Genomic DNA, 21,078 nt, shown 5'->3' with positions numbered 1-21,078 from the left:
TTTGTGTTTTATGGTGGACTGGAAAACATCAATTCTTTTGAAGGAACATCATAGCTTTGGGGGAATAATACTTAGGGGATGACAAATTTCTCTCTTAACACTACCTTCTCCTGCCCCAAAGCACACACTCTCCTGCTTTCTCCTCTCTCACTGACGTCCATTAGTCAGATGGGAAAGACAGACCCCCTCCAAAAAATTTTCAACAGTGCCTGGGAGATTGGCTCCTTTTCACTTTTGCTCTTGTTCTAAAGGCCCACAGAGTAATGAATAATTCTAAAAATGTTTCCACTGTTTGGATGTTGATGGCTTCTCTATTTCCTGGCCTTCATTCACCATCTCCTTTTCTCACACCAAAATTAAGTCTCCGAAATGGAAAATATTCGAGCTGTTGATGGAGAATAAATACTGACTGTTGCAGACACCTTCCAAAGTTTTTGCATATTTGACTCATATACAACAAGAGAAAATGAATAAAAGTCTGGTGCCAAGGAAGAATAAAGAGGCACTCATGTCTTAGTCTGCCCAGGGCTGAGGTAGTTCGTGCCTATGGTCTCAGCACCCAGTTTGGTTTAGTGTTTGCGGGATTCTTCATTTTTAAATGAAATATTATTATCAATAGTTCTGTTGAAATAAGCCTGGGTGGCTTTGGTAGACCTCCCTTGGGTGGTTCCCACTTTGCCATGACCTTATTGGTTAGCGTATGAGATGCATGTGCAGTGGTTTTATCTGGAACATGACCAGCAACCACTCAGCTCTCTTTTCCCAGCTCTTCCGGTTGAAAGACACCAACACCTTTCTTTCAGGGACTGGTAGATGAAGTCCTCTCAGACAGGAGCTGCTAAGGACAGTAAATCCTCTGATCACAGGTGGTGCTGGGAGAGGTATTTGTCACTCCTGTACCTATGGGACCACTTGGTGCATCGGCCACTTTCACTCACACCTGTGCTGTGGCCCAGATGCAGGAAGCCTCTAGGCCACCATTGGCTTGTGGGAAAACACCAGAAATTATGGGCTGGGTGTAGGTGAAATATATGTGGGAAATAGAGGCTGAAGCATAGACAGCAAGTCATCTATACTCCAGCTACACTGATTTTGTCATTAATCTTATGGAGTCATGTAACTATTTATTTAGTTTATTTTGGAGTGATTTTATTTTGCAATTGCATTTACCATTTGCAAAAATGAGCTGAAAAATTAAGTATAGTTCACCAACACCAATTCTGTTCAACACTGTACTGGAGCTACTAGCCAGTACAATAAAGCAAGAAAACAAAATAAAATGTATAAGGACTGGAAATAAGGAAGAAGAAATTATTCCTAGATGATATGTTTATGTAATAGAAAATTCAGAATAATAATCTTCACAGAAAGTTAAGATAAATATGTTTACCAAGGTTAACAGATGCAAAGTCAATATAGGAAAATTAATTTCACTTCTATATCCCAGTAACAAACAGGTGGAAAATGAAATCTGAAAAAAAGATACCATTTAAAATAGCATGAAACAAATCAAGTACTTAGGAATATATCTCACAAAAATGTGTCAAATTTCTATACTTCACACTCTACAGTAATAGTGAGGTAAATTAAAGGCAATCTAAATAGATGAAGGAATATATTAATTCCTATATTAGAAAACTTAAGTTTTATCAAGATATCAGTTCTTTCCCAATTAATGCAATCCTTATAAAGATCACAATGGTTGTGAAAAAAATTGTGTATTTAATAGAAAATGAAGTATGTACTAAATTTCTGTTTCTTAAGAAAGCTGATCATCATCAACATCAACAACATGTAATGTGCACAAAATATTTGCTGGCCTTCGCTATCCACCCTGGGAGGCTCAGCAGTGTCAGTGACCAGGCCCCCCCGGCCCCCAAAACCCAGAGAACTCAAATCTGGTAAAGAAAGGTCAACATCTACCTGAGAAGTTACTCCAGGAGTTATTTTAAGAAGAAGGCTATATGCAGCTTTAGAAAGCATGTTTTAAACTTACTCTGAAGAGTATTACTTTTTATTTATAACAGTGAATTTATTTACATCATTTATAGCTTCTAAGTTAATTCCACTCATTAAAATTAAAAAAAAATTTAAACAGCTTTAGTGAGGTATAATTGATATAAAATAAACTGCACATATTTAATATATACAACTTGATGAGTTTGGACTCATGCATATACCCATGAAACCATCACCACAACCAAGATAAAAGACGTATATCATTACTTCCAAAAGTCTCCTCGTGTTTGTGTGTGTGTGTGTGTGTGTGTGTGTGGTAAGAACACTTAACCTGAGATCTACCCTCTTAACAAATGTTGGAGTGTGTGATGCAGTATTGCTGACTCTAGGTCTCTAGAATCACTCATCCTGAACCCCAAGTTCTCCTGGTGCATACAAAAAATGAAGACATAGCTGTTGATGTGTGGGTTCCATTAAGAGAACTCCTCCCACAGCTAAGTGATGCCAGCTTTTTAAAATGTCATCAGATACTCCAAGTAGGAAAATCAATTAATCCCCATAATAGCTTGATTCTTTGTCCAATTCATGACAACAGAGCAAAGCTTTTAGAAGTTCGTTTTCTTAAAGGCAAAATCTAGCCATTGTTGTGAACGCTATTATAAATGTCGTTATAAAGTTCAATATTGAAGACAAAATTATTGTTTTTACAGAGATAATATAAACAAGGTCTGCGAGAACACAGTTTTGTGGTAAAACCAGTGTTTTTTTTTTGTTTTTTTTTTGTTTTTGTTTTTTTTCTTTTTGCGGTATGCGGGCCTCTCACTGTTGTGGCCTCTCCCGTTGCGGAGCACAGGCTCCGGATGCGCAGGCCCAGCGGCCATGGCTCACGGGCCCAGCCGCTCCGCGGCATATGGGATCCTCCCAGACCGGGGCACGAACCCGTATCCCCTGCATCGGCAGGCGGACTCTTAACCACTGCGCCACCAGGGAGGCCCAAAACCAGTGTTTTTAATTAAGAAAATTATGGAACAGAAATATACTTGGAATTGGTTGCGGTGCACTAAAAATTCATAATTGTGTCCAAAAAGCTCTTGATAATCTACCAATCACAGTAGAGGCCAGAGGTGTTGCTGTTTATGACTATTTTCAGATATACACAGAATAACTGAAATACAAAATTGTTTTGATGAAGTTAATGTTGAATTCCTTCCAAAATAGTTTGACATTGGTAGTATATGCTTTCTTTTTTTCATTATTTGCCACCAATTGGACTTTAGACATATCTGAACCTTTGTGAATTAAGCTATATGACAATTTGGACATTTTTGGAAATAAGTCCTCTAAACTGTAGTTGCATTGTGTTCAAAAGGTGTTGAAAATCTTTAATGAAAATATGCAATAAATAGAACACCGAAAAACTTTAATTAAGCTTTGAAACTTTTAGCAAATTGTAATGTTGCGATTTTGAAGACAAAGTTTACAAACTGGAAACCATTAAAATTTATCTCCATAAAGCAAGGAGAAATGAATAAATCAAACAATGTGACTGCAAATGGTGAATAAGACTGAATGCTGATATTCTATGATTTCACTGTGAAATAGCTCAATTTGTTGAGCTTCTATTTTTAGTGGAAAGGTATGTATTCGGTACCAGAATAGAACAAAATTGACGAGACCCACAACTTGGCAGCATTTAAATATAGTCAAAAGTTCAAAAAGATGGGGCAGTTTATTTGCTGTTTCGTCTTACTGGAGTATGTGTCAAAGAAAGCTGCTCTGAATGGGAGCCAAAAAAGTGTGAAAATATTTGGGTTGAAATATTTATACATTTCAATGTGAGAAAAATTAGAATCAAGACTACCCTCCGTTTAGTAGAATTTGTTGTTGGAGATTGTTTTTCTTAAATAAAAATATTGTTGTTTACAGAGAAGAGGCAATTGAATATATCAACATTTTCATATCATTAATCATAAACTGCAACTTTGAGGTGATTGCAGACAATTTTATGAAAGAATTAAAAATAAGATCATTTTGAAAAAACAAGGTCAGAAATATATAGTGATGTGCAATTTGATACAAATGCATTTTACCAACTAACTTAAGTGTGTGTCAGGGGCTCTGGTCTGAACTATCTCGTGAGAGGGGGTGAGGGCTTCGCACGGGGGTATCTTGTGCAAAGGGCTCTCTTGGTGCAACAGAGCTGAACCTCCTGGCAGGGGAGAAACAAAAGTGTCCCACCCCACCCCCTGGGATGTCAACAAATCCCCGTGTCGCCAAGACACCTGTAAAATGATCCTCCTGTGCCCTAAGCGACTGCATTTCCCCAAAATGAGTTTGGAAACGCTCTCATGATTCAGTCAAGACTTTTAAGAATGTTCTAAGCTAACCTTCAGAGCCCAAGAGAAGAGTTCCTGCTATTGATCAGGAAGAACAGAGTACTTTCATTGTAACACTGGGAACCAGGTATGACGCGGGGCATGTACATTAAGGCAGCTTGAAGGTAGAAAAGAAATGCTCCAGTTTTGAAATAGCTGGGCCCCTTCATTCAAAATTTTTTTAAAATAAATTTATTTATTTTATTTACTTGGCTGTGTTGGGTCTTCGTTTCTGCGCGCGGGCTTTCTCTAGTTGCGGTGAGCAGGGGCTACTCTTCGTTGTGGTGCGCGGGCTTCTCATTGCGGTGGCTTCTCTTGTTGCAGATCATGGGCTCTAGGCACACGGGCTTCAGCAGTGGTAGCACACGGGCTTCAGTAGTTATGGCATGCGGGCTCAGTAGTTGCAGCACACAGGCTTAGTTGCTCCACAGCATATGGGATCTTCCCGGACCAGAGCTCGAGCCCGTGTCCCCTGCATTGGCAGGCGGATTCCTAATCACTGTGCCCCCTTCATTCAATTTTGATATTTCTGGCAACTGGGGAGGATGATGATGATTGGTCCAGCTGGGCTGGGGAGATGACTGACAACTTCATCTCCTTATAGAAATGGAGCTTGTTTGAGTTGAGAGCAGAAAGCAGATCAGTCGACCCCCTGAATTTCCAGTTGAGACAATGGAGCCCAGGAGGAGAAAAGTGACCTTCTGAAAGTCCCACGGTCAGGGTCAGGTCAGGCTCAACATTCCTGCCCCTCGACCAGGGCCACGTCCTCTTGACAATCCAAGTCTCTACATCATTGCTCTCCTCTTTAGTACCAAGAATGCACTTGATCTCTGAGGAGTGGTTACCCTCAATTCCAGTTTGCTGGATCCCTGCACCCTCCCACTCTTGTCCCCAAAGAGGAAGTGGTGCTTGGATGGGAGGAAGGTGGCACTCTGTGGTGCTTGGATGGTATCTGTCTTGGCTCCTGAGTCCCTCTGCTCTCCTGACTTCCCTGGTTGCTCTTGTGCCATTTGGTTGTTGTTGCTTTCTTATCTCATTCATAGGTTCCAAGTTTTGTCCACACCTCTTATATATTCTATTCTTTTGGGTGATCTCATACCTCCCATGTCCTTATCAATCACTTACACCCTGATGATACCCACATTAATATCTCCAGTCAAAGCTTCTTCTCTTGGCTTTTGAAGCCTGTGGGGCATCCAAGTGCATCCTCCCAGGCGGTGATTGACAGATCTACATGCCCATCACTCCCCTTCTCAGAACCCTTATTGGCTCTGTAACTGCAGGAGCATCTCACCTGGCACACAAGACCCTCCACGACCAGACGTCCATCAGCCTCATTTTCTAACATTATCTCTTTATAGTCCCTGCCTTTCATTGTCTATCACAATATTACCAAAAATCCATCAGACCCTCCCATCCCCGGGCACACACACCTGTCATGGCTTGTCATTCTCCACTCTTTCTGCACCAAAGTGTCAGGATCTAGAAGGTGCTGCTGCCCATAGCATTGTTGCACAAAAAGAGTCTCATGGGAAAAGTCTTCCTACAGAGTGGGACATGCCAGAATCTTGGTGTGGAAGGACGTGGAGGTTGAGATAGCCCCCGGGGTCCCGTTTGTCACCCCCTCCTTTACAAGGGGATTTTCTCCCTCACTGAAAAGCTGTTGAAGGCAGATAAGAGACTCCCACCCTTTCCCCGTGTGAAACAGAGCTTCCATTGTCCGCAGTGGATTTCTGCTGCCTTAGACAAAACGATCTCTCTCTGTTGCCCCCCGAGCCAGAGTTCATCTTGGAGCCTGAAGGTTTTCCCTCTTTAATTGATGAGGAACTAATAAAGCCTGCCCTGTTCCTTGGACTACAGCCCTCTTGATGGGCAGGATCCTCATATCACTTTTACACACATATTAAATTGCAGCCCAGAAGCCAAACCTTCTACTCTTTACGAACTTAATGGAAAGTCGGGGGCAGGGGGAGGGCAGGCAGAAGAAACAGGTAAGTGATGAACAAGAGCCACTGTGTGCCTGGAGTTGTTACATTTTCTTTGGGATCGTCTCAGAAAAATGCTCCTGGGCCTTATCTTAGAATAACAGATTTTGAATCAGAATGGTCCTCTGAGGTTATCAGCATCTCCTGCCCAAGGTAGAAATCCCATCCGTGGTGACCCTCATGAATGGTTGCATCCAGCTTTTTCATACACTCGTGGTGACACAGCACTCACTGTGGCTTGAGGCAGCTACTCATTATTAGAAAACAGAGCTGATGTTAGCCAGTGCCCACTTTATAGTTGGCTAAAAATATAATCTGTTTCTGGAAAAAGCTTCTGGATGGGACTCAAAATTAATTTTGTCCATATTCATTTCCCATGGATATACACAGACAGAGCTGGGTAATTTGATTAGAAAGACTCATGGAAGTGGAAGGGCTCTGAATCCGGTGCTCGTATACCTGAGTCTGCTTGGCAAGAATCAACTGTAAACATTTTGTTCTATTGTCAGGCTAAATGTTGCAGTCAAGGTCCCCAATCACTTTTCTTTTTTTTTTTTTTTTAATATCAAAGAAAATAGAATTCATAGCAAAAACCATTAAATGGGACCAGGAGGTTCTTTTTGTATAAATTAAATAGTAATTAATTTTTTTTTATTTTACAAATTTAATCAGTTATACATATACATATGTTCCCATATCCCCTCCCTTTTGCGTCTCCCTCCCCAATCACTTTTCAATGTGAGGATATCAGGGACGGCGGTTATTCCAATCTAGTAACTATTGATGGGAAAAGGAAGCCTCATGACAAAAAGATAATATAAATTCAATAATCTGTTTAAATGAATTTCTTTTCTAAACCACAATAGCATTTAATTAGCTTTAAAATTCACTGATAAGTATAGAACACTATTCATTTATCTAAAGTTAAGCCCTGATGCATAGAAGGATTCTTCGATCTCTCGTGAAGATTTCTGAGATCTGCCCAGGCATCTGAGTTCAACAGGTGGGGAATTTATTACTGTGTTTGATTTTGGGTTTGGAAATTGGATCACTCTGGGAATATACTTTGTGAATGACTGATACTTTCTGTGACTTTTTCTTTTTCTTAACTTTAATAATGTTTCTGAGAATCACCTTTTTCAGCTGTGGACCTGCCCGGGTGTCAGTAAGCTGTTGGGTAAAACGAAATCAATCATGACGGCAACGAAGAATCTTAAGGCTTCCTGGGACTCAGAAGGTGCTGCAGGCAGCCATCTGACAGAGAGGTACGATCCAGGTTCAGGGGTTGGAACGCTGACTGATAACTGAGCCACCATCCCCTGTGTGGCCATGTGCAATTTACTACACTGCACTGCTCCAGGCTTGGTTTTTCTCATCTGTGAAATGGGACCGATAATAGTCTCTCTCTCATAGGGATGGGATGGGATGGACTAGGCGGATTACTAGACCAAGCACAACATCCACAAATCCTATGTGCTATCTTGTCATTTTCTTTTCCATTTCCTTCTTCGTCCCCTGCATCATCACCACCATCACCAACATCATCATCATCCATACTCAAGGGGTGACACGTGGGCCATATCCATGGCTATCTCCTGGCATGAGATAAATTGGGCCACCCGGAGGAGGGGTCCTCTGAAGTGACAGTGAGTGGTTTGGATAACAGCTAATAAAAGAGCCCTGAAGCTCAAAGGACAAAAGACCAGACTCACTTGTAAAGCACTGTCCTCCACCACCAAGGCCAGAGGTCAGCAAACTTCCTACAAAAGGGCAGAGGGTAAATACGTTCTGTTTTGCAGGTTGGACAGTCTCTGTGTGGCAGTTACATAATTCTGCAGCAGAGGGAAAGCAGCCGTGGACGGTGTGTAAATAGATGGGCGTGGCTGTGTCCTTTATTTATGGACACAGACATGTGGATTTCATTTAATTCTCACATGTTATAAAACACTCTTCTTTTTTGGAACCATTTACAGTTTTTTAATCATAAAGACTGTAAAACTCACTCTTAGCTTATGGGATATATGAAAACAGGCAGCTGACAGTAGCTGGTCCACAGGTCAATCTGCAATGGAGTCAGTTTCCCACGACTGGTCTCTGCCATCCAAACCTGTGCTGATGTCCTTTCCTTATTCAGGTACTTGTGATGTTCTCCTGGAGACCCATGGGGAGGGAGGGAGGGACACTCGTTTTCATTATTTTTATTATTTTTTGTGTGTTAGTTTCTGCTTTATAACAAAGTGAATCAGTTATACATATACATCTGTTCCCATATCCTTTCCCTCTTGCGTCTCCCTCCCTCCCACCCTCCCCATCCACCCCTCTAGGTGGTCACAAAGCACCGAGCTGATCTCCCTGTGCTATGCGGCTGCTTCCCACTAGCTATCTATTTTACGTTTGGTAGTGTATATATGTCCATGCCACTCTCACTTTGTCACAGCTTACCCTTCCCCCTCCCCATATCCTCAAGTCTATTCTCAAGTAGGTCTGTGTCTTTATTCCTGTTTTACCCCTAGGTTCTTTATGACCTTTTTTTCCCCTTAAATTCCATATATATGTGTAAGCATACGGTATTTGTCTTTCTCTTTCTGACTTACTTCATTCTGTACGACAGACTCTAGGTCTATCCACCTCATTACAAATAGCTCAATTTCATTTCTTTTTATGGCTGAGTAATATTCCATTGTATATATGCATTTTCATTATTTTTATCTTCAGAGTTATCTTCTATTTTGATCATTGATCCATAAATGGTTTTACGATGTCTCTTAAATAGAATGTCTTTGCATATCTTAAACATAAACACAATTGAGTACATAAATATAGAATGTATATAAGTTTAAAAAGAGATCCACATGAAGAAAGATATCCAGTAAGTGATAGCACACATGTACACGTATATGGTGAGACCAGGGAAGTGGTGCTCAAACCACTAAAGTTTGAGATATAAGGCATGGGAGAAAGTACTTTGGGAATGCTGTGAATCACTGTACCTTGGCTCTGTGCTTTATTAACTGTGTGATCTTAGGCAAGTTACTCCATGGCCTCTTCCAGTGAGGCTAATAATATTTATCCTCCCAAGTTACTCTGAAGTGTAAACGGAAGGTTCTAGAGACAGCACTCAGCATCCTCCAAGTCTACCATGTCCTACTTTCTTCTCTACCAAGGGGGAGCACTACTCTCTGCTACCTCCACCCCATGAGAATTATCTGGAAAAGGCTGATCTCTAGTCACCTTTGAATTAGCAGATGTCTCTATGACGTTTCATGAAAAGGCATTTGTACTGAACTGAGTAAGAGGCTAAGACCATCACATCTGGTGGGTCTGGGTCTGGGTGTTCCTAGTCCACTGCAGGCCTCTTACCTCCGGTCCAGTTTGGAACTATGAGGGAGGTCAGCAATGCCTGTTTCTCCTGGAGTTTTAGACTCTGACATGGGTGCCACGCTGGCCAAAACGTCAGAGTGGCCCTGATGGAGCTGCAGTTTGGGGCATCATATCACTCAGGCCCAGGTCCTGTAGGAGTGATCCTGAGCTATAGCCCAGACTCACAACAGTTTAGGGAGCTTTATTTTATTTTACTTTTTAATTGAAGTACAGGTGATTTACAATATTGTGTTAGTTTCAAGGGTACACAGCAATGTGATTCAGTTATACGCACACATAAATGTATATACTCTTTTTCAGAATATTTTCCATTATAGATTATAAGAAGATATTGAATATAGTTCACTGTGCTGTACAGTAGGTCCTTGCTGGTTATCTATTTTATAGACAGTAGTGTGTATCTGTTAATCTGAAACTCCTAATTTATCCCTCCCTCCTTTCCCCTTTGGTAACCATAAGTTTGTTTTCTATGTCTGTGAGTCTATTTCTGTTTGTAAAGAAGTTCATTCATATCTTTTTTTTTATGTTCCACATATAAGTATATAAGTGATATCATATGGTATTTGTCTTTCTCCATCTGACTTACTTCACTTAGTATGATCATCTCTAGCTCCATCCATGTTGCTGCAAATGGCAAAATTTCATTCTTTTTTATGGCTGAGTAATATTCATATATATATATATATATATATATATATATATATATATATGCCACATCTTCTTTATCCATTCATCTGTTGATAACCACTTAGGTTGTTTCCATGTCTTGGCTATTATAAATAATGCTGCTATGAACATTGGGGTGCATGTATCTTTTTGAATTAGAGTTTTCATCTAGGGAGACTTGTAAGGAGGTGTCCTTACAGTCAAAGAGAGATAAAGGGAAAGTGGAGCCACTGTGTCTCCTGGACATAGAGAGCAAATGACCTCTTTGCTTCCTGGTGCAGGTATAACAAGCTGGGTCCTCAAGTGGGGGATGGACCTTTTGGGAGGAGAAAGGTCTGAAGCTGGAAACCTTTGGCCTCTGGGTCTCAGTTCCCCTCTCTCTGTCTCCCTCCTTTAGCCGAGGAATACCTACTGCCTGAGAGCATCTTTGGTTCTGGGGAATTAGAGGAGCCAGATTAGGAGACAGAATGGGGGGACTGGCTGTCAAGTACCGTCTCAGGGTTCAACGGCTTCAAAAGGAACAGTCAAAGGGCATCTCCCTGAGTCCTTGTTTATGTGACGTAGTCCTTCCAGCAGAGAGGTCAAGCGGTGATGGCTCAGGATAGAGCTTGTGGTGAGGGCTGAAGAGTGGGCATCTTACTTTCTGAACCCTCCACTTACAGCTGAATTAGCTACAGTGCATCAGGGTGCGCTCAGATGTGGAGGTCTGGGCTACGTGAACTCCTGAGGGAAAGGAGAGTATCCCACAACCATACACGGGTAGTACTTGCAACTCCAGAGTCTTGGGACTGAAGCAAATGCTCTCTTGGACTCTTCCCAGGAGGAATCAGAGAAGAATACCAAGAAGCCTCAAGCTTATCTCCCCGTGGACCCCATCCTGACACCCCACACCCGCACACCCCAGCCTCCAAAGCTTGTCGTCTCTAGCGCTTACTTGACCCACTTGGCATTTGTTGCCTCGTGCAGTCTCAAACTTTGCTATTAACCTGTCAACTGTGTTATTCTTGCCCCTCCAAAAGTTTTGTAAGTTCTTTGACGAAAGAGAAAGGAAATCAATATACGTATTGAGCAATTCCAGGTACCATGCTAAGTTCATTTTGCATGCGTCAGGTGGTTTAATCCACATACCAACTCTGGAATGTATTATTTATTCTTTCTAGTTGTGGAAATGGAGGCTCAGAGAATTTGCGACTTGCCTAAGGTCACATAGGCATGGCCATGATTTGGTACAGAACACCTGGCATGAGCTCATGCGTATTGTTACAGCTCATTAAGAAGTCTCTGTCCTTAAAAACCAAACCAAACAAGGCCACTTTTTGGACAGGATGTAGCGGGAAATATTGGGCAACATAACAGGAGACGTGCAGTTTCTCCCTTTGCCTCTGAATTCAAACCTTTCTCTCTTGCTCCCTGAGATATATGATCTTTTGTGACAACACTGAGACCAGCTGTGCCAACATGACCAAGTTGTTTGCTACAGGGAAACTTTGCTGGGAAATATAATACTACAAACCTGTAAACAACTTCACTATTCTCTTTTGTTGGAGACAACTGTCTGTTCACCTGGCCAAGCTCTCACTCTCAGGTAAGAGTTTACGTATTAAGACTTGTTTCAGGAGCCTTGCTTTGCTGTGCCCATCACTCCTAAACTATTTTATCACAAAATCTCCCCCATCAGTTCCCTGCCTTGAAAGACTCAACCCAAGTGGTGTCTCTTGAGCCGAGATACCAAAGCCCTAGAAATAGCCCACTTCTAACTCTCCCCTTCCAAGACACGGCTAAGACGCAGCCAAGGTGATGTTCTTCCTTATGGCAGAGACTTAAAGTAGTTTTACTTTGTTTTAAAATCAGGATTTCTGGTGATATTTGGGGGCATTAAACCCTCAAGTTTTATGTTCTTTTCATCTTCAATGAGATGACAGCTAGAATAATAGACTCTGTGGGCTCTGGAAGTAACTATCTGAGAAGCACACAAGATGGGCGGTGATGGGGACTCCATCCGTTTTCCCCTTCATAAGTAGGCAAGGGCTGGTGGTTCCTGTGAGTAACCAGCCTTTGTTAAGGAGCCAGTCTTCTTCTTTGTTAAGAAGTCAAAGGCATAGCTTCTACTTTCTCAGAAGTGAAATATTATACACCTGAAGTACACCCTTTTAAAACAAGGCTTCTCTTGAAAAGTTCCTAGGTGTATAACTCAGGTAGCTTTGTATAAAATTTGCACACTTTGTGTTTTAAAGGGATTGTGGGGGAAGTCTTCATACATCCAAGTCACTCGCTTCTGCCACATAAACGTGTTCACCATCAAGGATTTACAATGAGGTGGAAGTATACTTCTTGGGTATGGATGATTCTGGATGGAAATTTTTGAACAGAAGCTCTTTATGTTACTCTCATTATTATATTAGATGGTTTTAGTTGCTGGAATAAAAAAAAACCCTGACATAAGTAGTTTAAACAAAAGACAATTCATTATTCCACATAATCAGGGGTCTGGCTTCGTTCTAAGGCTAGAGCATGGTACCTGGGGCTGCTCCAGGCTTTGTGTCCAGACATGACAAAAGGGAGGTGTCCTCCTTCATCTCATTCTTGGGAGTGACAAATTCCTTCTCAAAAGCGCCTTGGGGGCTTCCCTGGTGGCGCAGTGGTTGAGAGTCCGCCTGCCGATGCAGGGGACACGGGTTCGTGCCCCGGTCCAGGAAGGTCCCACATGCCATGGAGCGGCTGGGCCCGTGAGCCATGGCCGCTGAGCCTGCGCGTCCGGAGCCTGTGCTCCGCAACGGGAGAGGCCACAACAGTGAGAGGCCCGCATACCGCAAAAAAAAAAAAAAAAGCGCCTTGGTATATGTCACATCATGTATCACTGGCCAGAATTGTGTCTGTTATTAAGCCAAGTATTGGCAGGGGGGTGGAATTACCAGAATTGGCTCAGATGAAGTGGGATCTACCCCCGGGAATGGGATCTCCTTCCCCTGAATGACGCAGGGTAGAGACTTATACAAAATAGGATCTATTAGCAAGGAAGAAGGAGAAACAGACACAGCTTGGATAACGAACAGAGTCTACTAAATATATGTATTATAGGTGCTGTAACTTCTCATTTGTTGTTAGCTTTCGAAGATGATGGCAGAGAAGAGGATTAGTTAAAAGTAGGAAACATAGGGCTTCCCTGGTGGTGCAGCGGTTGAGTGTCCGCCTGCCTTTGTAGGGGACACGGGTTCGTGCCCCAGTCTGGGAAGATCCCACATACCACGGAGCGGCTGGGCCCGTGAGCCATGGCCGCTGAGCCTGCGCGTCCAGAGCCTGTGCTCCACAACAGGAGAGGCCACAACAGTGAGAGGCCCGCGTACCGCAAAAAAAAAAAAAAAAAAAAAGTAGGAAACATAAATTAGGTGCTGAGATATTTTCCAGAGGAAAGGTATCAAAGACACTAAATAATAACTATCCACCAAATCAGGGAGTTCTAGAGTACAGAGAAGATGGTGCCTTCCCTGGTGGCCCCCAAAGACCTATCGGAAGGGCAGGGCTAGAGACAAATCAGATTATAACCAACTAAGGGGACATAATCCTCATGCAGCTGCCCTGAGACCGAGCCACTTCCAGTGCCGCTGCTTTCTCAAAATTCTGTAAAAAGCTACTCTCACTCGTCGCTTGTTGAAGACCCCAGAAAAGGGTTAGCAAGCCAAGAACCAGAGAAGATGCTGTAGGCTTCTCCAATTCCTGTTTTCTGCTCTTAGAATAAGTAAAGATGGGAAGGAGAAGAAACAGTAAAAAATCTTTCTCAAGATGCCAGGGGCTGCCACCTCTGTTCTTAGTTTGATCCCCAAATGGCCTGGTACAAAACTGCCCATTGCCCAAGGAAACTACTATGAACCTAATTAAGGGTTTTACAATTCACACCATGTACCTCCATCCCTAGGGTACTTAGAGAGTATTCCCAGCAGATGTTCAAGTCCATGGCGAAGGTGATTATTCCTTTGACCCCTGTGTTCTGTCGCCGATGCCTAGAATGACTCTACATCCAGGTTGGTCACTGATCGGACTGAAATGTGTGATGTGACATCTATATGTTTGTCTTTGGCTTTCACATTATCACGTTATTCACATTTTTATGGCATTTTCTGCTTTTTAAAGCATCTTCATGTTTTGTAAGAGAGTCACAAAATCTCCTGAGGTGAGATAGCTATCTAGCTTTATATACACAGATACTGACTTCAGAGAGGTACATGACTGCTCCCAGGACGTGGAACTGGGTGGCGAGAAGTGAACCTGAGTCTAATCTTCTGACCCCAGTCTTGGCACCCTAGACTGTATATGGGTCGTTTGCTTATTTGACTTCCACTGTGAGTAGAAGCTGTGCTCCTACTTACAAGATGAGGTAAAGGTAGGTAGGCTGGGAGGACCAGGTGGTTGGAAGAGACAGACGAGAAAGAGGATTTGAGGATACAGGATGCCTTTGGGGTCTTTGAACCTTCCAAGCATTCCGGACACAGAAAATGTCTCTTACCAATGCCCCAGGTTAGGGGATGGCTGAGTCCGACCGCTCATGTAGCTTCCTCGTTTACCACTCAACACTTTTTAAATAAGTGAAGCCAAGTTAAGAAATTTCAGCAAAAGTTTTGAAGGAAAAAGCAGTCTTCAAAACTCAGTCGAGGAACTACCAAGAGCCCTTAGGATGGTGGTAATAGCCAAACTTGGAATCCCTCCATAGGTTCCGCAAAAACCGCACAGAGCAAGAAGGAGGGCGTATGACGGGACCTGTAACCCATGTCTACAACACACCTGAAAGACAGGGAACACGGCGACCCTCAGTAAGTGAGGAACAGACATCTGAAGCCCGGGGGGGGGGGGGGGGGGCTGGAGCCCTCACCACGGGGAGGGATGGAGGCTGTGCAGAGCAGAGGAAGTGCCTCTGGGTCCCAACGGTGGAAGGATTCAGATAAAATCGTGCTTAGAAGGTGAGACACACCTGGGTGGGGAAATGTTAGACTGTGGGCGCCACCTCTCCACTCATGGCTGGGTCTTTCTGACAAGCTGCCCCCATCTGCAGGCTGTCCAGGGCCTCTCCAGCCGCCAGCCATGTCATTAGCTTGCAAACTTCTCTCCTATCACTCAGGAGATCCCCAGTGTCTCAGAAGCTCTTGTATCAGGAACTGGAGACTAAGAGGAAACATTATAACAAAAGATGCTCCTATCACCCCTGTCGATCAGGAAATTGAAAGGGTTTTGGAAGCTCTGTGCCAGAAGAGGCCACCACAAAATGCGCCCCTTTGGCGTGATGGCTGAAGGTGATCCAGACCCAGTAGACTCAGGAAGAACTTTGACCTCTCCCTTAACCGATTAAAATATTTTAGGTAGAAGACTTGGCCCAGAATACGAACTATTACCAGAGATGATTTTTTTAATCTGGAAAACTTTCCTGCATGGCAGGGTAAAGATCTAATTACCAAACATCTGCTCTTAGCTTCCTGTGAATTGCCCTGAATGATCCCTTTGATCCTAGCCCCCATTCCTTTTTGACATGTAAACCTCAATTGCCTGACTGCCTTTGGGTCTCATATTTTTATGAGACTCCTGTACGTACAAATTAAATTTGTTTTTCTCCTGTTAATCTGTCTTGGGTCAATTTGATTATTATATCAGCAAAAAAGCGTAGAAAAGAAGGAAAAAATTTTCCACCTCTACAAAGACCAAATGTACATTTCTTATTATATCATAGTATCACAGAGGCACTATGCAAATAAATTTTAAAACCTAGATGAAATGGAGAGTTCCCTGGGAAAATGCAATTTACAAAAACTGATTTCAATAGAGAAACTCTTAAACAGACTAATTTCCATCAAAGAAATATAGAAGGTCATCCAAGAACCACACCATTAAAAAAAACTCACCAAGCCCAGATGATTTCAAAGGTGATTTCTATCAAAACTTGAAAGACCAATATTATACCAATTTTTTCAGAGTTTAAAAAGAATGACTTTCAAATTATTTTTATGAAACAATACAATATTGCTATACAATAAATGTGCTAAAGAGATCATAAAAAGAGGAAACTGCAGACTATTCTCACTTATGAATATCTAGGCAAAATCCCAAATAGTAGCAGAAAGAATTTAATATCATGTTAAGAAAATAACACGTTATGACCAAGTGAGATTTAAGAATGCAAAAATGGTTTAATATTAGAAAATTGATTAATATAATTCACCATATTAAATAATATAGGAAAATCTTGTATGTCTATGGATGGATATAGGCCTTCAACACAAACCCAGAACTATTCCTTATAATAAAATAGTTCACTAGTGGGAAGCAGCCACATAGCACAGGGAGATCAGCTCGGTGCTTTGCAATGACCTAGAGGGGTGGGATAGGGAGGGTGGGAGGGAGGCTCAAGAGGGAGGCGATATGGGGACATATATATGCATATGGCTGATTTGCTTTGTTGTGCAACAGAAACTAACAGAGTATTGTGAAGCAATTATACTCCAATAAAGATCTATTAAAATAAATAAATAAATAAAATAAAACGTAAAAAAAAAAAAGACCACACAGTAAAATAGTAATGGATGGACACTTCTTTAACATGATGTGTGTGTGTGTGTGTGTGTGTACCATTACATTACCAGGTGTATCATTACACCTTGGGCCTAAAGCCAGATCACTGGTAGAACAATAGAGGCTTTCCCATCATGTCAGGAACAAGGCAAGATGTCCTACATGTCCATTGCCATGTAATGCTGTATTGAAAGGATTAGCCTGACAAGTTAGACAACACAAAATTAAAAAAAAAATTTTTAATGTAGAAAAATGCCATAACACGTGACAAATTAGGAGAATATACTTACAATATATTTCCTAGATGCTGGAGTAATCATTCTAGACTCTTAGAAATTGAGAGGGATACAAGATCTGAAACCTGATAGAAAAAATGAGCAGGTAATGGACAGGCAGTTCATAGAAAAATAGATGTAAATGAATCTTATAAAGATGTTGAACTTTGGACTTCCCTGGTGGTGCAGTGGTTAAGAATCCGCCTGCCAATGCAGGCGACACGGGTTTGAGCCCTGGTCCCGGAAGATCCCACATGCCGCGGAACAACTAAGCCCGTGCGCCACAACTACTGAGCCCGCCAGCCACAGCTACTGAAGCCCACGCTCCTAGAGCCCGTGCTCCACAACAAGAGAAGCCACCACAACGAGAAGCCCGCGCACTGCAACGAAGAGTAGCCCCCGCTCGCCGCAACTAAAGAAAGCCCGTGCACAGCAACGAACACCCAACACAGCCAAAAATAAACAAACAAATAAACAAATTTATTTTTAAAAAAAGATGTTCAACTTTACTGTAAAAAGAAGAATGCAGGGCTTCCCTGGTGGCGCAGTGGTTGAGAGTCCGCCTGCCGATGCAGGGGACACGGGTTCGTGCCCCGGTCCGGGAAGATCCCACATGCCGCGGAGCGGCTGGGCCCGTGAGCCATGGCCGCTGAGCCTGCGCGTCCGGAGCCTGTGCTCCACAACGGCAGAGGCCACAACAGTGAGAGGCCCGCGTACCACAAAAAAAATAAATAAATAAATAAATAAATAAATAAATAATAATAAAAAGAAGAATGCAAATTAAAACCACATTGAGATATCATTTCTCACCTATGAATCCGGCAAGAGTTCAAAGGCTTAACAGCACGCTGCTGGCCCCGGTGTGGGGAATGGGCACTCCCATCCGGTGATGGCAGGTGTGCAAAATGGAGCAGCCCCTGTGGGTGGGAAACAGCAAACCAAGCAGCATATGCATTTAACCTTTGACCAGCACTCCCGTTTCTAGAAATTTTCCCTGAAAACATATCCTCACAAATTTAAACAACTATATGCAGAGAGTTATTTATTACAAGTATTTGTCACGGCAAAATACTGGAAACAAGCTAAAAGCCTATCCCTAGCCGACTGGTTGCATATACTATGGTATGTTCACATAACAGAGCCCGGTTAGCAGCAGAGGCAACCAAGGAAGATTTCTAGGATGACTGACACTGAGTCATTTTCGGAATATATGAACAGGGAGGGGAAAAGCAAAATGCAAAACGGTTGCCTTTATTCTGTTAACTTCCAGGTGAGAAACGTGGGGAGATGAAAATATGGATGTGTGTATGGATTTGTTTATTTTTGCAAAGAAGAAATATGGGAAGGATACACTTGATCCTAAGAAAGAGTAAACTTAAGTGAAAGACATACTGCTTTCATTCTTCTATCCTTTTAATTTTTTTGGTAGATTTGCGATGAAAAATTAAAAGAACGAAACAACGACCTCCCGTCTCCAGCCATATAGGAGTATATGTCGGGGATTAGAAGCGTCCGAGGTTTTGTACTGCTGGTTAGTGAGGAAGCGGGGCTCGGTGGGTTATTTGCCTCGTAATCAATCACTTGACCAATGCTCTGGTCGCATCCCCTTGGGACACGTCTCCGTGTCACATCACTCTGTTTCTGGCCCCCCTTATCTCCTTCCATCAGACATTACTGAGCACCTACCCCTTGTCCGGTGGTGCGCCAGGGCCTGTGCTTTTCGTGGATGAAAGAGACACAGTGCCTGCCTTCCGTGGGCCGAGTCCAGGAGGGACCCGGACAAGCAACAGGACAAGTGCGACTCTTCTGGACCTGCTGTGGCAAGTGCTCGGAGAGAACAGAGCAGGCCGGGGGCTCCCTTCACCACCACTCCAACCCCATACGGTCTCCGGACGACCCCTTCCCCCCATTTGCTGTACTCTCGCAAGTGTTGTCTACCCCAGACGTGGGCCCCCCAGCCGGGTGGGAGGGGAGGGAATGTGCAGACTGGCGCTGGCCTCGCGGGGGCCTCCATCCCCCCTGAAGGTCGCGGGTTTACAGACTAGCTCTCCCCTGGACTCGGGGGGCCCTGTCCTGCGAGCCACCGCACTGGCCCCTCAGCTCGGACAGGCTAGGAACCAAGGTGCCCCGCCCCCCGCCCCGCCCGCGGCTGATGCGAGAGGGGTTCCCTCCGAGGGGCTGGCGGCTGCAGCGGGAGGGGCGCCTCCCTCCGCTCTCCGCGGACCCACGTGCCCCCGACAGGGGGATCTCTGGGGATGTCCTTTGTCTATCAACCACCGAGACAAAGGACGCGGCACCAGAGTGAGAAATCTCAGCCATCCTGCCGCCTCCCCTTTAAAAAAAGAGAGAAGGAACTAGGTGAGCCGCCGCTTCCCTCCTCTGTTTGACGGTCTGTGGCCCTTTCCTCGGGGGGCGGAGCGGAGGGTGGGGTGACCCTGTCTAGCACAGAAGGAATCGGAGCCGGGGGCCTGATTCCTAAGCCTAAACCACTTGTTATCCTCATGTCCCCTTGGTGGCCTAAGCTGATGGAAAGTGGCGCGGCACTTAGCGACACTTTGACCTTTGCTCTTTGTGGCGACAGTGAAGTGGACCCGGGCTTTTTCGGAGCGGCGGATGCAGTTCCAGCCTTTGCCACACGGTGGCAGGTTTCGCCTAGAAAAAGCGCTCTTCACGCGCCATCGCACCCCCCTCCACCCTCCCCGCGCCCAGCCGCTCAGAAGGCGTGGCTTCACCGAATTCTGTTCCGGGACAAACGTGATTTATATTGATTGCTTCTGCTAATGCATCAGAGAGAACGCATGCTCGGGGTACATTCTTGGTGACGTTTATTGCCTTTTATACTTAGAAACATAAACTAAAGCAAATAAGTCTTTAACCCTTTCAATGGATCCTTGTTATAATGGATGAGGCAAAATCGTTAGCGTTCTGGGGAGGAGGGGGGAGAGATGAAGGAAACTGGATAGAGGGACTTGTCCGGTTGTGCGCCAGGGCCTGTGCTTTTCGTGGATGAAAGAGACACAGTGCCTGCCTTCCGTGGGCCCAGAGTCCAGGAGGGACCCGGACAAGCAACAGGACTAGTGCGACTCTTCTGGACCTGCTGTGGCAGGTGCTGGGAGAGAACAGAGCCTCCTTTTCTAACTGCTGATAAATGTTCTTAGAAATGACTTCCCAACAAAAGAGGTTTCATATTTGGGAAGAAATAAAGAACTAAAGAGATGCCGGAATCCTTCCTTCTGATCCTTTACTTTCAGCCTAAAAGATAATAGAAAATGCAGAGAAACAGGAAACAAATCAGGAAACTCTTAATCTGATGATGGTTAAAACAATGGCTTGGTGGGCACGTGCTCTATGCCAGACACTTTTCTTAAACTACGTTTTACTTTTTGAGGTCTAAGTTGATGTGTTTTGTTTTTCACGTCACTGGCTTGAAATTTCATGCAAAGGTGATGAGTGTTCAGGTAACAAGCTGCCTGTTCCCTCGCCCCCTCCCATCTTCTTGGTCCCCAGCACCCGGTCACCTGACCACAGCTCTGTTTGCTGGCCTGGCAGGAGTGGCTGTGCTCCTGGGGTTCTGAGCTACGTGACTCGGAAGCTACAGAGACCCTCTCAGACCAGAGTTACCTATGCCCTAAATGATTCACGGTCAATTACCCCAATAGGGGAGGGGGCATCTGGGAGGGGAACCTTGCCTGGAAGCCCATGTCGGGGGCAGGTAGACCAGAGGCTCTGCATAGATACGCATGACAGCAGCGCTGGGCACTGGACTCCTGGCTGGACAGGGGCCGGACAGCCGACTCACAAATCATGAGTCTGGGCGAATATTGCTTCTCATAGACTTGCCCTAGCAGCAATTTCTATGGAGTAATATTAACAGGATGCCTCCTT

Source organism: Mesoplodon densirostris, chromosome 20 (genome assembly GCF_025265405.1).
Source record: "Mesoplodon densirostris isolate mMesDen1 chromosome 20, mMesDen1 primary haplotype, whole genome shotgun sequence".
NCBI lineage: Eukaryota > Metazoa > Chordata > Mammalia > Artiodactyla > Ziphiidae > Mesoplodon > Mesoplodon densirostris.
The sequence above is the reverse complement of the archived record's forward strand: the minus strand, read 5'-3'. Positions refer to the sequence as shown.